Source organism: Polistes dominula, unplaced genomic scaffold (assembly GCF_049000335.1).
Source record: "Polistes dominula isolate Pdom_NZ unplaced genomic scaffold, Pdom_raw_medaka contig_15, whole genome shotgun sequence".
NCBI classification, from domain to species: Eukaryota; Metazoa; Arthropoda; class Insecta; order Hymenoptera; family Vespidae; genus Polistes; species Polistes dominula.
The window spans coordinates 6,213,518-6,233,471 of NW_028300915.1; the positions used below are offsets into that span (position 1 = coordinate 6,213,518).

The 19,954-nt window shown below is 33.1% G+C and overlaps 1 long non-coding RNA gene across 1 annotated transcript; it reads left to right on the forward strand.

Annotated features, from left to right (window-relative positions):
- Window positions 1–3,072: 3,072 nt before the first annotated feature.
- On the forward strand, window positions 3,073–4,569 carry LOC107069358 (uncharacterized). The gene is made up of 2 exons (XR_001476097.2): window positions 3,073–3,864; window positions 3,977–4,569. It is a non-coding gene; the product is annotated as an uncharacterized LOC107069358 (long non-coding RNA).
- The last annotated feature ends 15,385 nt before the right edge of the window (window positions 4,570–19,954 follow it).

The window sequence follows — 19,954 nt, forward strand, 5'->3', positions numbered from 1 at the left end:
CACAAGTATTTCTTTTTGTGTTGCAACTAATAACTGTAGATGCTGTTAAAGAAGGGAACAATTGTGGTCGTATTTTTTTCGTTTCATCGGGTTTTGAATTACAACGATTTTAAAATCTATTTCTATTTTCGTTGTTTTATTTTATAATATTAAAAATTTTTAAAAAAATTTTTTTCTATATTTTTTTTTATATATGTAAAATAAGTTATATTATTTTATTCTTATTGGAAAAATAAAGTAAATAAGGTTTATTTGTTTTTGTAACGTGTCTAGTTTCTTCTATTTAAAAACTTTTCTATTTTATTGAAAAATTAGTATAAATTTCCTAAATACGCAAACATTTTAATTAAAAAACATGTCTTTGGATATTTATAAGAAAAATATTCTACAATGTTGTCTAATTCTTTTTCTCTGATGTATTTGATAATCATTTTTTTTGTTTGTAAAATATTGCAGACAATACAATTATTGTATTCTATATATTTCGTAATTGTTAATTACAATATTTGCGAAATAAATAATTTAATATTAATTTTTAAATAAAATAGAAACATTTTTAAATAGAAAAGAAATACCACGTTTGGTAAAATAAAAACAGACCACGCACCTTCTTTCTTTATTTCGACCGTCGGTTGGTTTGGACCTTATACTTTTGTCGCATACCTAAGTGCTTATCTCTGTTTATTCTTTTACCTTTCTATCGCTCGTACCTACAAACATTTCGAGTATTGAAAGAATACGTGTCCAGGCTTTGTAGTATGCAGTCGCGCACAAACACACGCAAATAAAACCGGGAGCGATAACTACGAAGCATAGCATAAAGAAGAGACCGAGAATAGGAAAAACTGTATAGCTATATTCCGTCTCATTCTCTCGCAGGCTAAATCCTATATGTTTGTCTTTTTTTCTCTCATTATTTAGTATAGCAGCCGATTCATAGCTTCGTTACATAGCTCCGTTTACGTTTCTTTACTTTTCAGATCACTCCCATTCTAAAGAAGTTTTTACTTCAAAAATAAGTCATTTTTTTGACCCACCCTAATGTGCATAGTGCGTGTGGCATGTCAATTAAACAATTTCGAACCTTTTTTCATGCTTTGATTGCTTCAAAAATGTCACAGAATTTTGTCCAAGTGTAAACCGATTTCGAAATATTTCTCTATCAAAAAAAAAAAAAAAAAAAGCAATAGCCTGAAGGTAAACTCCGATGTTTTCACTATAAATGCAATAATAAATATGCAATGAAAAACTTAAGGTAATTTTTGACTCTTAAAATCAAATTATTGTAGACAAAGAATAAAAACAATATACGTGTATCTTATATTTTTCCGCGTTATCAAATCGTAAATTATCGTAAAAATTTTTGAAGTGAAAACTTCTTTAGAATAGGGAGTGATTTGAAAAAAGTGAAACGTGGCAGCAATGTAACGGAGCGGCTGTCGGCTATAGGCTCCTTGCGTGATTGCAGCGCCAAGGTATCTATGAACTAAAGGATGCTGCTGCTGAGGTTTTTAATATCTAAACGTATAGGGCTTTGCGATAACAATTCATTTTTGTTATTAAAAAAAATTTTTTGTTGCATGTCAAACCACGTGACAATACAATTTCAATCTTGTGCAATTATGATGCAAAAGTTACCGCTAAAATGTAAGTATAATTAATAATTTAAAAACAGTATGAAAGCTGTAGCGTTTACTGTAGTAAATAAAAAGTTAGATTATAGCCACAGTAGATCAAACTTTAAATAATATTGGCAAACAGATAAAGTACGATGTGACGTTGTTATAAAAAAAATAAACATATATGTAGGAAAGTTTTAAGTGTCGCAGATGTAGACGAAAAACTAGTATTTACAGTTCTTTTCTTTATATTTTATTTTCTGGAAAGGAAAACTCTATTCAGAGACTACAAGAAAATAACAAAATTAAATTTTGCAATAATTAATTTTTTTGTATGAAATATAATTTATTAATCATTTATAATTATATTTTTTTATTACTAACTATTTACCTGTCCTCAGCAGAAAGTTCATTCACTTTTCGATACTTTTAAATTGGAGGAAATATTGTAGGAATATAGCTAGGACTTAACTCATCTTCGGATTTTTTGCCTCCAATAAAATGATTACTACAAATATAATCGTATTATTTGGGAATCCACTGTGATCCATCAGCACTTCATGAAAAATTATAAAATATTACTGATACATTTAATTATTTGAGACATATAATAAATAATTTTTTATAATGAATTATAAAATTGAAAAAAAAATTAATTCTTGCAATAAGTAATTGTAAAGAATTAAATGCAGAGTGATTATTCTCTAACTTTTAATTACTAATTATAAATTTAAATTTTTTGTTTTTATTCAACTTACAAATATTAGAACACAAGCTATTTTCAGTATCATTGATGTTACGAAAATAAAGGCTAGGATACTACTTACTTTTGCCTCCTCACTGCAGCTACCCACATTTTTCTTTGATTGATTTTCCATTTGGCAGTCGGAAATTTGTAAAATTTACAATCACTTTTTGCACTCGTATTTTTACAATTTACTACACAGCAACTGCGATGGCTATTTCTACCCATTTTTTTTAAAATATCATAAAATTAATTGTCACACGTATGTTTTGTTAACTCCAAAATAAGAAACACTTTCCTTTATTGCCAAAGTTATCCACTGCGTGCGCTAGTGTCCGTTTCGGTTTCCCCTGCCATGACTTCGCACGGAGCGTATGTAACGGCCACGATATTTAGTAAGAAGAGAAAAAGAGACAAGCATATAGAATTGAGCCTGCGAGAGAATGAGACAGAACGCGTTTGTGCATTTCGTGCACACAGAGAGGTGTTTAGTTACCATAAATATTTTAGTTACTACTTATAGTACTCGTCTCATTTCTTCAAATTGAGAACTTGCTTACTGTGTAATATGTTATGTATTATATTACGTGTCTCGTTCTCGATGATAATATAATAATATAAGCATGCTTAAATCCACAACGTTCAACGCTTAAATTCAAATCTTGGTCCTCTCCGCCATCTTATCTCGACATGCGCACTCTTTACGCCATGCGCCCTCTTTATTCATATTGTTTCGTTGTGCTGAAGCATCAATACGTTTTTCGCAACTGTTGAATAAGTAATTAAAAGTGATTAATAAAGGTCTGTTAAGTTAATTTCGACATGGGAAAAAGCGCTCAAAATCACGATCTCGATCAAGATCTCGATCACGAGATTCGAAGCGCAGGAAAGACGACAAACTGGACAAACTCAGTTCTCGCATGGATAACCTCACAAAAATGGTTGAGGCGTTGGTGGAAGTTTAAAAAGAACATTTTTCACCAACTAGTACTAACATAGTACCGAGTACTGTAGAGATTATTGAAGATAAGCTTAATTATGCTTTTAATTATGCTTTTAATTATAAGAAATTACCTTAACTTTCCACATGAAAGTTGGGAGGTGTTTGCCCACACGGCATCACCAGGTCCATACGACCATGTCAATTTGTGACTAAGTTCAACAAGAACGCAAGTATCACAAGTGCACAAAAAGTACCTTGCTAATTTTTTATTTTGTAATTCACAGATGTTGAAAGTAATGAAGAAAATGATCCTGATATCGGAAATACCGTGAAGGATACATAAGAGGCTGAACAGGTCGAGAGTGACGAAAAAGACCAAGCGGGGCAAGAACCAGCTAAAGACTTCATCTTGAAGGTCTTAGGAATGCATCCTGACGACTGTACGTTTAAAGACGTAAAATATCATCCAGAATTAAAAAATACATGGTTGAAGTGGAAAACTGAGGGTCTTCCAGAGAAGAATAAGAAAGAGATATTGGAAGCCTACAATAGAAAGGGTGATTTTTATAAATATAAAATTTATATTATATATTAAATTAATATATAAAAAATATATAAATAATTATATTAAATATTATTAATTATATAATATTTATAAATATTTTATAGATCGAATTTCCAAAATTGAACCCGGAGATAGTACCGTTACTTGCCGACACAGCAAAAAAGCGAGATTAGCATTTTGCTGAGACTCAGAATTGTGTTAGTACGGCTATATCTGCTCTGGGTGCCGCTGTCTCCATGTTGTTAGAACAACCTGAAGAAAGAGTTGACGAGGATCTCCTTACCGACTACATAAGTCATGCCGGTCAGATCCTCATAGACGTCTTTTACTAACAGTCGGTAGCCAGGAAGTCGTTCATAACTCCGCTTTGAAACAAGAACATCAAGCCGATAGTCGGCTCGATGTTATCAAATGAATGGCTATACGGTGACGACTTCAAGAACAAAGTCAATGATGTTAAGGAAATAGAAAAGGCATGCGCGAATATTAAAGAAAGTCCTGCAGCTAAAATATCTTCTAAATCACGAGACCAGGGAAACGGAAAACGCCCACCTGCGAATTACCGTCAGGTGGGCCAGAGCCAGAAATATCGGGCCTTGAAGTTCAAACAGAAATCACACACGACGTATCAGCGTCCGTCCAAGTCAACATGCCATTATGTCAATGTCATCATATGTCAATAAAACGTAAAATAATTTTTGAATGTGGTAACATTATTATAATAATAATATTATTGTTGGGTACTGGTGCCTTGATTAGTACTATGGTATTTATTTCATCGTAAGGAGGAGTTAAAGGAATATGAGTTGTAAAAAATTGTTGTTGCTTAAAGTTTAATAATTTGGGGGGCGCTTTTGCGCCCTGGTTGTATGAGTTGTTTATTATTAATGCATAAAGCTAGTGCGTATATACTGTTTCTGGAACTGCTGGAACTGATGATGCGAGTATAACGCTGTCGCGTATATACCGCTACTGGATCTGATGAAGGCGAGTATAACGATGACCCGTATATACCGCCGCTGCTGCTGCTGCTGCGGGTATACCGACAATGCGTGTATACCGCTGCTGCCGCCGCTTCTCATTCTCATTCTTCTTCTTCTTCTTGTAGGCGATGTAATGTGATTCTTGAGTTGTATCGAAGTGCGGGGCCTTGATTCTTGCGTCCCTTTATACCCAGAATTGGTTTTCAGACATCCCTTCCCCAGCTTGATTGACCAATAGGTGCAGAGTCCCCCACTCCACCGGGTTTTCTCAATGAAAGGACTTGTGTTTTAGTAAGGACTATAGAAGTGCAAGAATAGGTAAAGCACCCACCACGCATCAATGCTTTGTCGAAACGACACTATTAACAGGAGACTTCCACATACACATTGCAACTCATGCTTTACATTGCGTGCTACGCAACAATTATAATAATAATATTATAATAATAATATCATAACAAATAAACCCTACAATTACCCTAAACCTTATATTCTGCATTCGTCTCATTCTCTCGAAACTTAGTTTTTTGAAAGTTTCACTTCTAACATGTGTGATCTACACACATGATATTTTTTTCCTTAAAAACTCATCAATAAATAATAACACTCCACTTACAATCTTTTTACTCAAACTTGCAAAACTATCCGAAGATGTAAATTTTAATCAAATAAATCAATATCAAAACAATGCAATTGAAGATCAAAATAGATGTATGAATTTAAAACTGTAGGGACAAACAAATGTCTAAAGTTACTAATAGATGTAAACGTTGTAATTAATTAAATAATAGTTCTCAAATTCAGGTAACTTCTTGAGAGACTACTCATTTCATATTCCCTAGACTATAATCATTAAATTTCGAAACGTACAATGCGATTTGATAGAGCTTCGCATCTCATTGGAAGCTTTTATCTTTGGGGGAAAAAATGTTATGATTAATGGTGCGGCGTGGCTGTAGGGCATGGTGGTTTGAATAGGTATATACGCGTGCCTCGAAACAAAGCACAGCACCTATTTTATGAGCGCAAAAAACTAAATCGTACGGCACTTGAAGTACCAATGTTCGTAGTAGACATCGGCATCGATAGAGATTGCGATTCGGCACGAGCTTGCAATGTTGCTAGAATCGATTTTTCTACTACCGCCATTCTTTCGGTGTGTTTCTCTTCGAAGCTCGTGCATCATTTTTAATGACCGACAATATAAAGTTCGATGTGTTTCATGTGACCGTCCCACCGTACGTTGAAACAAAGAACGAGAATAAAAGAAAGAAGAGAAAAAAATAGAAGAGAGAAAAGTGGCATCGTAGAAGCTTGAAAAAGTTCCCTACCAAAATAGGTATATTCCAAAAGAAAGTTTCAAGTTGGTCGACTTTATGCTGGTTACCATACAACCTTCGTACCATGAAAACAAAATTTAAGGACACTCGAAAAAAGGGATGACGATGTACGGAAGTAGAAAAGAATAAAAAAAAAGAAAAAAAAAGAGAAATGGAGAGAAAGACGTATGGGGAACAGAATGTAGATAGAGAAAAAAATTGCAATGGATTCACACGATAAAGGTTGGCTGAATGTTTCTGATGTTGAGTGATAATTTTAATTTTTTTATATTATATTTACGATTTTTCACTATGATTAATTGTACTTTTAGAAATATAGTAAAATATACCGTTTGATGAGTTTTCCTTCGTAATTCAATTAGGTAGTGATTTATTTGAAAAAATTCCAATTTTTCAGATTCTTTCGACTGACTCTTCGTCGGTCGTATGGTTATTTTGAAATTGTATATTTGAAATAGTCATCGAATGAGTCGCATATAAAAATGAGTTTGTAGCAGGCAACATGATCTTTCTCTTCCTTTTTTCTGTCTCTCTTTCTCCTTTCCTTTCTTTTTTTTCATGTCTCTTTGTTGTTCGTGGTAGCTGCATGATTTATTGCTAACGCGTATAAGTTCTTCGTTATTTATGCACAATGACTACTACGTTTATTTCTCTCTATCTATCTATTTATCTATTTATCTATCTACTTTTTTCACACTTCCTTTCAACCACTCTCCATATTTGACACCGCCTTTCTTTATCTTTCTCTCTTTCAGTCGATTAATCTTTTCTTCTTTTATATTCTCTTTGTATTTCATTGTTTTTCCTACTCTCTTAATCTCTCTCTCTCTCTCAATTTAACTTTCCTTTCATTTAAATTCTTTCCACTCATAATGCTTCCCTAATTTAACTCTAAATAATATCAAAGCGTTTTTATTTGGCTTTCCACTATTTTTAAGTACACATCGTGTAATTTTCATATAAATATTCAACGAGCATGATTTATTTTTCTTTAACGTTTTTCCTTTTACGCGCATTATTTCAGAGCGTTTTACAATGTAAATATTCCATTTATATTGTTATTCTTGCGTTTTTTCTTTTTTTATATATTAAACATGAAAAATCCACATGTCAAATGGGAATATTATGATTATTAACCTTGCGTATTTTTTTAATTCCTATTAAATACATACATATATATCTCGGTGGTAGTTTTCAAACGTAGGAAAAATAAAGCATAAAATAATCTTATCTTTTGTGAATTTCTTTTTGCGAATGATCCACACGCGAATATTTAATAATTATTTTTTATGATATCATTGGTCATTTTGTCGTCGGTTCATTTTCCTGAGACATTATTTTGAAAAAAGTATGAAAGGTAAAAAAAATTAATAACACAGAAGAAACGATTTGATGGAAATGTTTTTGATCTTTGATTAAGCGAATGACAAACACGATGTTGTTGTGCGTAATTATCTGAGAGTATTACGCATAATCACGTGCGTTACCGAGCAAGTATGGCGTGATCGATTCTCGCATTTATTTCCTGTTTCAGTTCGCAGCTTTTCCCATGTTATTTAGATATAATAACGTTAATGCTCGGCTGGCTTCGATTGTTGCATTAAAATCGCACGGTATTTCAAAGCCTACGTGAATTATTCAAATACCGCATAGATTTATTCAATTATTTGTTATTTATTTACCAATATAACAATCGATGGCTAAAGAGCAATTAAGATACAAATAATTCTTATCAGATATTATATAATCTAGTTTATTAATAAGGGTCACATTTTTTAAAGGTTATTATTTATCATCAATATTTTCTATTCAATTTCATTGACGATTTAAATATCTTGTTTTAAGTTAAATTTGTTTGTCTCATATTTATCATAATTAAATTAATTTCTTTTCTATTTGTATTAAAAAGCTTCTTATTGTTTTATGTTTTTTTTATATTTTTATCTAACAATCAATGCAGAAAATGTAGAAAGTAAAAAAAGAGAGAAAGAGAGATTTTGGGGCAACGGCCGAAGTGCCTTTTGTTAGGGATTACAAAATGTTACAAACGTCCGGAACGGAATCCTCTTTCGGAAATTAACTTCTTCGTTGTCGCGGGCGAATCTTATGCTTTTCCTCAAGCTTCTTTCGTCTAGATATCCTTCTATTTCTCTCTTTACCCCGTTCTAGGAAACCATTATCGTCGCGGTTAGATACTATTCTACCAGTCACACGGATTGCTACTTCTTTTCTTTACGATAGAGGTTTTGGCAACAAGCTAGTCGTAAATTTGGCTGATAATTCTTCCACTGGTCGCGTTAACCTACATTAGGTACAATTTATTATAGTTTATAACTTTAGCGTTTCTCCTTGAACTCTTCCTACCTTCCTCCTTTTGCGGTCATCTCACAGTTTGTTAGTTTTGTCCTTGGCGACTCGATGGCTTGCCAAAAGAGAATTCGTGGTAAATTAGAAAACGTTTCGATCGTTCTATGAAATCAGGTATATTGCCCATTTTTGGAGAAATAATTTATTTAGTATTTTTCTTATGTTAATAAGGAATAAAACAGTATTCAAAATTACATGAATTTCTCGTGCTGTCAAGTTGATTTATGATAAAGAATTCATGATCTATAGAATAGATCATAGAATTTCATTTATAAGATAAATGTACACATTGAAATCTAACTTATGGATTACCAAACATAGATTCGGAAACTTAGAATTCATTTTTCTTATATATACGCAGACTCAGGATCTGAAAGACCAACAACTAGTATAGAACTTATAATCTAAACGGAACACACACACATGATCGAACGAAACTTTGTCCATGGGATTTAGAATATGTCGGATCGGATAAAATCGATGACATAAACTAAGTCCGATCATCGCTTGTGTCAAGAATTAGGCAAACACAAGTCAGTACTTCAGGAACATTTAAATTAGCTACTATCAATGCAAGTGATTCCATTTTTAAATGTAAAATAATATATTTTAAATGTAGAAGAAGAAGAAGACAAAGCTGTTAAATGTGCATTATTCTACTAAGTGTTTGTTATTTCAGTAAGTTTTCCTCTTTCATATGCAGTAATATACATATGCGTATCTATGTAGATTGTGTACGTAGTCACTTGCTACCTTAATTAGCAACAGAGGAAAAATATGGTATGGGAGAGGTGAGGGAAAGTTGCTTGGCAAATAATTCTCAACTAGGAAGTTATATTTTATGCTAGAATACGTTCAGTAATGCACATGAGCTCGTGTAAAGAGAGAAAGGGGAAGAAGTGGGGTGAAAGAGTTGGTGGTGAAGGAAGGAGGGACACCAAATCCACGATGGCGTAAATACGTATGCTTGAGATGCAAGTACACCGATACTGAACGCGTTGGCCGTATAGAATATACGGTAAGTTTGGTTTGTTTGCCAAGATATCTGGGTTAATGAGAAGTTAGCTAAGCTATATAAAGTAGATGTATAGTCCTATTGCGTATTCTCCACGTAAGTGTGCAGAACGAGCATCATCTTTTATCTCTTTTTCCCCTTTCTCTGTTATATCTTATTTTCTTTCGAAAACTTAATATCTTAATTATTAAGTCTCGTCAAAAACGATAATGGAGAAATATTTCTCGTAATATACATTTAAAAATATACGAACTTTATAATAATATCGCAGTTCTCCTTTTTATGGGTGATATACAAAAGAAGTACGTCGTCATCTTATTTTCAGGATAGAAAGAAGAAAACTTAAGGATGGATCTGGTTTGGATAACTCAATGTCAGGAACGTTCTTGTTCTCGTTCTTGTAATTCAGTTTTAGAGAGAAAGAAAGAAAGAAAGATAGAGTGAGAGAGAGAGAGAGAGAGAGAGACAGAGAGAGGGTGAGAGCAAAAGAGATGCAAATAAAAATTTCATGCCACGTCTCTCATTAGACAATTTTGATTATACTCTCTCTTTGAGTGCTTTCTTCCATTCTTCGCAAATTGAGTTTTATTTTGACCAAGAGATTTGAAAACGAAGTTGAAAGTCTAATCGAAGAATTCAATTTGTTTGATCACTCTTCCGTTTACTATGCATGACTTGATAAAAAATATCTTGTGTTTCTTTATTTCTAGTTTAGGATAATAGGTAATTCATTTTGAAAAAGTTTCATATTTAACAGAAAAAAGTAACCATTCTCTTTTTACGGACAACATTTTGTTGCACGACGTAATACGTATAACCATTGAAAAACGAATGTCCACGTAGGAGGATTTTCAGCTTTATTGTACAAAAGCAGCTTACATATAATTTTTTACCGAAAGAAATAAATTGTCGTGAAAAACACAAAATCATAAAGTTATAGAAAATATTATATGGAGGTATAGGTAGCAGCTTCTATTTTTATAATTTTTACTAAAATTTGATTTATTATTTAAACAGCTTTCCAATTCCTCCTAAAACGTAATAAAATTAATATAGAATAAAAGATTAAAGTAAAGGACAAATAATATTTTAATTGAATTTGACGTGTAGCATGAAAATAAATTATTTTAAAAATTTTAATAATAATGAGAAAGACATGATTTCGTAATAAGAATTATAATTATTACCTTTCATCGTGGGTTTCAATCTAAACTCTTTCAGTACGAGCTTCGGATGTTGTATTATTGTTTTATTAACACTAACCTAGTTTAGTTTTTAAAATGACAAATAACTTTGGTATTTTTGGTTATGCTTATTATTAAAGACAACTATATTTAATCTAGTATATATAAATATGTTTCTCTACGTATTATATATAACTAGCAAATACAACAAAAATTTAAGTTAGAAATTTTCTTACTACTATGCTACCAAAAGATTATTTTGGATTCTAATTCATACGAATAAAAAATTGTTAAAAATAAAATGCAGACATGAAACGAGTAGATATCATATATCCGTAATTGGATTTTGAAATTCGAAGGAAAAATTCGTCGACACGTAACTCATTAGTTCACCTTGGCACGAATCCCTTCTTTTCGCTTGCTTCTCCGTCTCTTTCTTTCTTTCTTTCTTAGATATCTATCTATCTATTACTCTTTCCATCTCAAAGAAGATTCTTTTCTTCAGAATCACAGAAGCCGTTCAAGCCATGTGCCAGAAGGCGTTCACCGGCGTCTCATTTTCGCGCTCGGAATCCTCGAGAATATGACAAATGGATCTCTATCTGTGGCCCCTCGAGAATTTTGATAGAGATTGGGGTAAGGAACAAGGGAAGAAAAAGAAGATGTAGCTTAGAAAAAGAAGAGAAGGGAGATCAGGAGAACGAAACGAAACGCTGAGATGTTCGAATTCGAAATCCCATTTGAATGCGATCCCTTTAATCCAGACTTGCAACGGATTACAGGGATAATTTTGGTGAATCGAGCCTAATCAGCTTTCGAATTTAAAGTGTGCGGGCTAAGTGCTTCCACGGTCCGTTTATTTCATGTCGATTGAAGAGACTAAGTACTCTCTAACAGATTTTAATATGGAACCCTTTCGTCATATCTCAAGATTCTAAGATATGATCGAGCTTTTCGTCGACGTCTTGGATGGCCGGTGAGGATATGAAAAAGATTATCGGTAACCTCGATAACAACGCTAAGGAATCAGAGGGAAGAGATGGTTTTTCAATTAGAAGATTCCAGAACTTTTCATTTGACTTTTTACGAACTTCTCCGAAAGTTCTTCTTTTACTTAGGGACGAAAGGAATTATAATACTTTCGTGGAAATCAGGATGAAAAGTAAAATTATACTTGTACGTATATACGTATCTAATTGTTAAGAAAAGAAAAGAGAAAATAAATGAAAAATCGATGTAAAGATTAATAAAAATTTAAGCAAGATACGAATACAATTTTCTTTGTTTTTAGGTACAAAGTTATACAAGAATAAGAACTTGCCGGTGTCGGTATATTTTCGAAAACGACCAACTCAATTTTGTGTTTCGGTTAAGCGTTGAATCCGTTCGTATACGGTAGACGAGCTGATCGAGATTAATCGCATTCCATCGGTCGAGAGGGACCTTCTCTGATTGACGACGACTATTAATACAGGTCGTCAGGTTGCACGTACGGGATAAATCGGGGATGCCCACCTACTCGAACTACACGCGGAATCGAGCGTGACTACGCACGAACGCGCGATTTCCACCATTATCTATGCGTTATCGTCCGAACTCACCCCCTCTCCCCTCTACCAATCTTCCCCCTTCTCTTTTCATTCTATATTGAGAAAAAATATATATGAAATAATATTTAATAAGTAGTACGAAAAAGGATAAAACACGAATAAAAGTAGAAATAAGAAATATTGATTGCTTCGTTTTAGGCAAAGCGACTAATCAAAGCAATTACAAAATAAATGCAAAAATACAAAACATAATTTTAATAAATAACATATTATAATTAAGAAATAAGATAAAGTTTGTAGACAATATAATTTAAAATATGTTAATACAAACTTTCTTCTAAATTCCGACAGTTAGAGATATCTTCAAGATTTCAATAATTATTAAACCATTCGACCTATCAACATAAAAGATAATACGAAGATACGATCGATCGATGATAGTTAAGGTTGCCTTTAACGAAGCATGATTTAATAAAAACTTCCGTCTACCTACTTCCATTGACAATTTGAAGATAAGTTTGGATTTTCACTAGAATTCGCAATCAAGTGTATATAGGAAAAGGAATCCTACCAATCTTTTCTAACATGATCAAGATTTGGATCTCAATAAGATAAAAAAGAAAGTTCTCAGAAGTGTTGGCTACTGAAACGAAGTCGTGTCATTCACCGTCGATACACACGCGATATACATACGTATAGTTTCCTCATTACTTCTCGCTTGCTAATACGCGTGCGCGAAAATTCGAACGAAGTAGAGAGGAGAGTTGGAAAAGAACAGAGGTGAATAATTCATCGAGTTTCATCCGCACTTGCGGTTGCTCGCGGCTCGTACGAAAAACGTTGTTCGAACAAATCCACCCTTCCTTTCCATTTTCCCCTTCCTATACATCGCACACCGCACCCCGCAACCCCTTCTACTCTCTATTTCTGTCTGTCTTTTCTGTTTATCTCCCTTCCTCCACCTCCCTCCACATTTTTTCGTATCTACCCATCCAACTCTCGTTTCCTTCCTTGTCTATCTTTTCTGACCACCGTCACGGTTTTTCCCTCCTCGCGGCATTTATTCCTTTTTTCTTTACGAATTCATAGTTCGTTAGCACCTGGACAAACAGAACGTAAACGCGACCTGCATGAATTTTATTCAACGTCGTTAGATCTACTCCCTTCTGTTTCTATTGTCATCGGTGAAAATTACATGAAAGAGACAAAAAATAAACGTAATGATATTTACTCAAATAAAGTAATTTGTCGTTAGTTTTATGAATTTAACGTTGGATAATAATAATATTTTTGAAAGAAATGTCAGAGTAAACGCGTATACATGCAATAAATTGAATGGTCGAGTCTTTTAATAAAATTTGCAGGAAAACGCTAATACTACTTTTTATTTATCGTATAATATTGTAACAGAAAAGCACGTTGTTTATGACAATCCAGCAAATGGAGTGACCGTCGGAGATAACATTTTGAAAACCAACGGTAACATTCGCATGTTTTAAAAAGTCTCTCGTATGTTTGCATTGCATATGGATTTTGTTACTCGCGCTAAAATTTGGTTTCTCGTGTCCGTCCAACACGAGCTTATCTCTTGCTGTTCTCGTTTCATCATCGTTTATCGTTTATGCTTATATAAAAAAAAATAAAAAGATACAGTAACATCACTAACCACTTTTATTCCACAAGATTTCTATTCAGTCCACTCTTTTGTTTATTATTTTTTCAAATACAAAATATAAAATTTCGTCTTGTTTTATTGATAAAAATCGATAATTCTAGAATTCGTCAACGTTTCAACACTCCGGTTACATTCTCTTAAATTTTATAGTTCAAATAAAAAGGAAAAAATATAAAAATATCAGAAGTAAACTAATTGTAGGGTTTATTTATTATAATATTGTTACTGTATATATCAAAGGGCACCGGTATGATTTTGGGGTGGAGGTATCTGACAAAACTACTTTCCAAATTCTAGTAATCAAGATAGAACACCAAATGCAATAGCCATAGATAGATACAAAAATTTAGAGACTATGAGACAGTTTTGCTTGTGAGAAACATGAATAGTCTAGTAGCCAGTCGAAGAACTAACTTATATTTTTAAGTGTGTGTATTGAAATAATATGAGTTTACACTTTGTAGTCGCACACAAATGCACACATATACAACGTTTAGTAGCCAGGAGTCGGGATTACGAAGGAGCACATAAAGAGGAAACCGAGATAATAGAAACAAATGCATACTGTCTTCTATTTCATTCTCTCACAGGCTATATCCTACATGTTTGTTCTCTTTCAAAGTTTTTCGTCGCATTCTTCGTTACAGCGTTTCATCGTTTTCAAATCACCCCGATTCTTCACTTTACAAAACAAATTTTCTAATCCGAGAAATCAACAGGCACGGAATATCAAATGTTTATCCATATTTATGCGCTTAAAGCATAAAAAACTGACGATTAATTTTGAGTTAATCCTGAATTTTTGTGAACGATGAGAATATATTGGTTTTTTCTTTTTTTTTCATGAGACAATTAATCAAAACGTTTTTACATGAATAGAAGAAAAAACAAAGCCACCATAGGCGTGGCTTTTTGCGATCTCATTTGACTACACAACAAAGAAATAGCCTTCTGTAAGATCGTAAAAAAGCGTCAGTTTATTTCTTCAGCGCGAAATGGTCGTTCAGGTTCTCAAATTCGCCGGCGTAGTGTCTCGTTGCGTTACGGCCATCAATCTCGATGCCCACGTTATTAATCGTTACGCTGTGTCATCAACGTTTTCACTGGACAGCCGACGAAAATGGTAGGTAGGGAAAAAAATTGTGTTTTTTCACGACACGCACGCGATACAATAACGATCTATGCGTGTAACGAATTTTTATCGTCCGACATTGCACTAATGTCTCTTTCTCTCTCGACCTGAAAATGTGTTATTTCGCCGTGAATAATAAAACAACGAACCTTTTTGGATAAAGACTTTTTTTAAAGAACCTATTGAAATCAAATCGATAGTATTTAATCTATTTTCAAAATTAATATATGGAGAGAAAGTTTATATCAGCTAAGGTAAAGATTCGTTAAATTCAATTTTAATTTGTATAATGAAGCTTAAGAATTCCTATCGAATTCATTTCGCTTAAGAATTAATGACAACAAGTAATAGGGTAAGTCGAATAGGTAAATAGGTCAAAAGTTGAACTATTCATAAATCGAAGTTTGGTTCAATTTTTAGGGAGAGAGAACTTCTAACTAACAAGATGAAATATATTAGGCTCAATCGATACGTCGATAAACTTATTCAACGACTTGTATTCTTATTGTTAATGGAATTTCTACTGGATACGAAAAGTAAAATGTCGTAAAATCATTCATTGTTTTTTACACTATTGATTATATACCGAAACAATTGCATAGAACTTTTTAATAGTTTAAACCTTTCAATATTTATACCTCCATCCTACCTTCACCACCTCTATTCCGAATAGTTTGGTTCTTTTTTTTTAAATATGTCTTGTAAAAAAGTTGCACCGTAAGCGTAACTAATGCTTTTAACGAAGGTGACGGTGCGAATGTTGAATTTTACCGACGACTCGATAGCGAATGTTGTTTCGAGTCCTGTTAAGAGCCGCAATAATCACGAGCGGTGGCTCATCAATTTTCAAAACTCGTTAAGCTCCGTGTATACGCGAAACGGTGTCGGCATGGGATACAACTGCAAAAGAGTATTGCATCTAGACTGATATACAATTCGTAGGTAGAGGCATGCATGCGAACTCGAGCTCGTACTCGAATATGTGAAAAACGAAAACCGATCGATGTAAATGAGATCGGGTGTACAGCAAATTTTCAGATTGTTTTCAGCGCCTATAGATATTTACCTTCCTATGGATTTTTCAAAATCAATAAACGACCATCGCGTTGTATTTTCATAAGAGATATAGATTTCTCGATCGTTTTAATAGAATATTTTCATCGGAGATTTCCAATTTAAGTGGCTCAAACCATTGTTATTGTTCGACGACCAAAACCGAATGAAGAGCATAAATTTATTTCTATCTAACATTTTATACATTTCTCACTCGATATTAAATTTATAATACAAAATATTTTAAAGTTTTATGGAAGGGTTAAAGATTACAACAAAAAGTTGATTATCATAATTTATTGAATGCTTACAAACGTTATGATAATTTCGTGTTGAAAGGTTGAAACGACATTAGTTTCAAAATATTTTTATAAAAATATATGTATTCAAAACAAATTGCAGAAACTTGGATCAAAAACTGGAAATTGGAAATATTTTTCTCTATTTTATCGCTAAACGGTAAACGATGTTTAACGATAATTAAATAAAATTTGTAGTAAGTAATTTATTTAAACGATGTTTCAAAAACTAATACCACCCAAACATATGTTGGAAATTTATCAGAGCTACAACACGTTTGTAAAACCATACGAACAAGTAGATTGTCAATAAATAAAAGAAGACAAACATTTGAGTTTTGTCTAATAACACTTAGCCTTTTAGATTAGTGAGAAAAAGACTTTCAGAAATGATACGTTGAATTAACTACAAATTACAAGCTCTGGAAACAGTTTATAGGTATATATATAAACGACTACATTCAATCGATCGAATAGATACAATTTCCGTTGTTGAAATTTGTATATCCTTCGCTTGCTTACAAACACACCGTATTCCGACCATGAAGATTTTATTAGACGACGAATTACCACTACACACAAAAGAAAATGGACGAAGGATTGGCCGGTGCAAATTTTAGTTTTCCACCTCACTAATACAGCTATAGGTCCTAACCATGAAGTTCGAGCGTAGATCGTTGCCCAATTCCCGTAATCTCTATTTCCTCTCTTCACTTACAGTACACGTGCTCGAACAAATACGGCAAGAAATTCAAGAAGATAGGAAAAACATGAGATCAATTTAAAATGGAAACTTTCTAAAGTGGCATTCTTCCTTATTGGGGATTTGAGAAAATAATAAAATATTTATGGAATATTCGGATCATTCATTATCGATTTTATACTTTATTATCTCGAAGATATTATGATAAAAAAATTACTATATAAAACGATATGATTTCTTCTAAATTTCAAAAGTTACGAGGTTAATATCTTGTAAAATATATGTTTCCTACGTCTAACTAAGATACTTGTTATTATTAATCATTACTGTAACTGTAATTTTATAAATTTGCCATTATATTTTGAGAGTTGAGTAAAATACGGAATCAAAAGGATGCTGCGAAGGTAGCGCGTATAACATAAAGAAAAGGATCGATGAGTGATAATTATTACTCGGGGAAAGCATCAGACATTTGAAGAATCTGAAGCTCATTGATTCTGAGCTGACATGTACAAGGAAATGGCATTTAACGGATTAAAAGCGTGCTTGCAGAGTGCTAACGTGCGAGCGTTCGATAACGGCCGGCTAACGCTACGATTTTTCGCACGGTCGACTACTTTTTCGAACCGTCTGCGCGTTAACAGCTAACCGGACTTATCGATTTCGAACAAAAGCACCTCTCGCTCTTTCTTTCTCTCTCTCTCTTTTTCTCTTCGAACTACCGCCATTGCTAACTCTTCCACCTTCTCTTGCCAGCGCTTTACGCTCTTTTCCCAACTTTTTTTTCCTGCTACTGCTGCTGCTGCTACTCGCAAATTGCTTTTCTCCGCGATAAGATCTATCCGCGAAGGCTTCCATTTCGGTTATCTCTGCCATTTGAGTACCTTTACTCCTCAACGTACCCAACGAAGGTCGCCAAGAGATATCGAAATATTTCTTCTCGAATATCGCGATACGTTTCCTTTTAAAATATTACTCCGTGGTATTTCATAGCATGAAAATCGGAATAGCTACATCGAGAATATATTGACGGAAATTACAAGATACCATTTTAATCCTTAGAAAATTGACTAAACTCATCGAGGTAGAGATAAGTATTCATTCGCAGAAATCAAAGTTGATTGCAGACGTTTGTAATTATATGTTATTTGAGGAGATTTCTTGTATTCAATGTACGAGACAATGATAGTTATAGCTTTGATTGCTCGATATTGATGTAGGTAGTATGCTGTTATTGACAGTATTCTACGTGGATAATATTGATCATAGGCCTAATGTATACACCAAGCTTGATGTCGATAATTAACTACCGTGAAACAGTATTGCAAAGCTAATTTATTGACAAATAGATGACACTATCTATTAGTACTGAATATTTTTAAGAATTCTTGTGTATTCTTAACAATGACTTATTGTTAGAAAAAAAAATGTTAAAGCTTGTTTGTTATTTCTGATATGGATTATTTATTTGAAGAAAAATTATGAATCATTGAAAAAGAATAGAAAATTTTGACTCGAGATGACAATGTGTATTACTATATTTGCTACCAGGATCATAAATCTTTATTAATTGTACTACTTCCCACATTTCTAAAAATACCAACGTCCAACTTTTAATAGAGCGTAAATTTTAGATACACGCTTACTGTTATCTTATGTAGGCAGGTATAACAAGCGGCTTGTATAGGTTCACCTGTATGATATTATAGAACATAAAATTTCGTAATTAAACAAGAAACGCATAAGTACGGAAAATCTCTTGCGTTATGGAATTTTGCATAAGTTAAACGCTGGATTTGCTATTGAACGAAAGAGGATAACTCGAAAAGTTTCGTGAAATTCGTATGCTATAGGAGATTTCGAGATATCAAGGGCGATACGTTTATGCCTGAAAACGCGCGTGCACGCTATCGTACTATGAAAGTTTTTTTATAAGAAAATCGTTTAACTCGTATCTATGTGTGCAGCTGCGAAAATCGAAAGAAAGAGAAATGAAAAAAGGAAGAAAAAGAGAAAGAGAGAGAAGAGAGAGAATTTAGAAGAAGAGAAAAAAGACAAAGAAGTCTTGCTAAGACCGCTAAAAATTATTTTTTGTAGTATATACCTATATATATTTGTTTTGAGCCCACAAAATTGAAAAGGAAATTTGGTATTCTCTCGCCTTAAGGAAAATAAACTTATAAAATGTTTTAAAATTTATACATTTGAGTTAAAAATTACTTCCAGTAGAGACGCGTGTAGATTTATTATTTTTAATGAAATTTCATTTTTCTTGTATCTATTTGTAACATACACGTTAAAAATAAAATATTTACTTGTTAGAAATAAAATTTCTATAACATTAATAATATTAATCTTTTTTTCCGGTTGGTAAGATACATACGTAGAAAGTCTTGGACGAAACAAATCGGACGTAAGAAGGCATAATTTGGAAGATGGAAGCTGAATCTTTGTAATGTGAAATAATATTTTTCGATTTATCCACAAAGAAAGAGAACTCGTGTCGGAATTCAAGTCGCTGTTGGGGAAAATCTCCACTGGTCGTTCGTTACATTTTCGTCTAGTTGTTCATCGCTCTTTCGCTTCGCGAGATATCACAACGTCACGAGCTGTGCAAACGCTGCTGGTAAAAGGATGAAAAAGGGTGAAGGAATACAAGAATGGGATAGAAAAAATGAGAAATACGAAGTTGGAAATGAAAAAAAAGGAAACCAACGCGGGAAAAAGAGATAGAGAATAAGGGAGATATGGGTATAAGAGAGAGAGAGAGAGAGAGAGAGA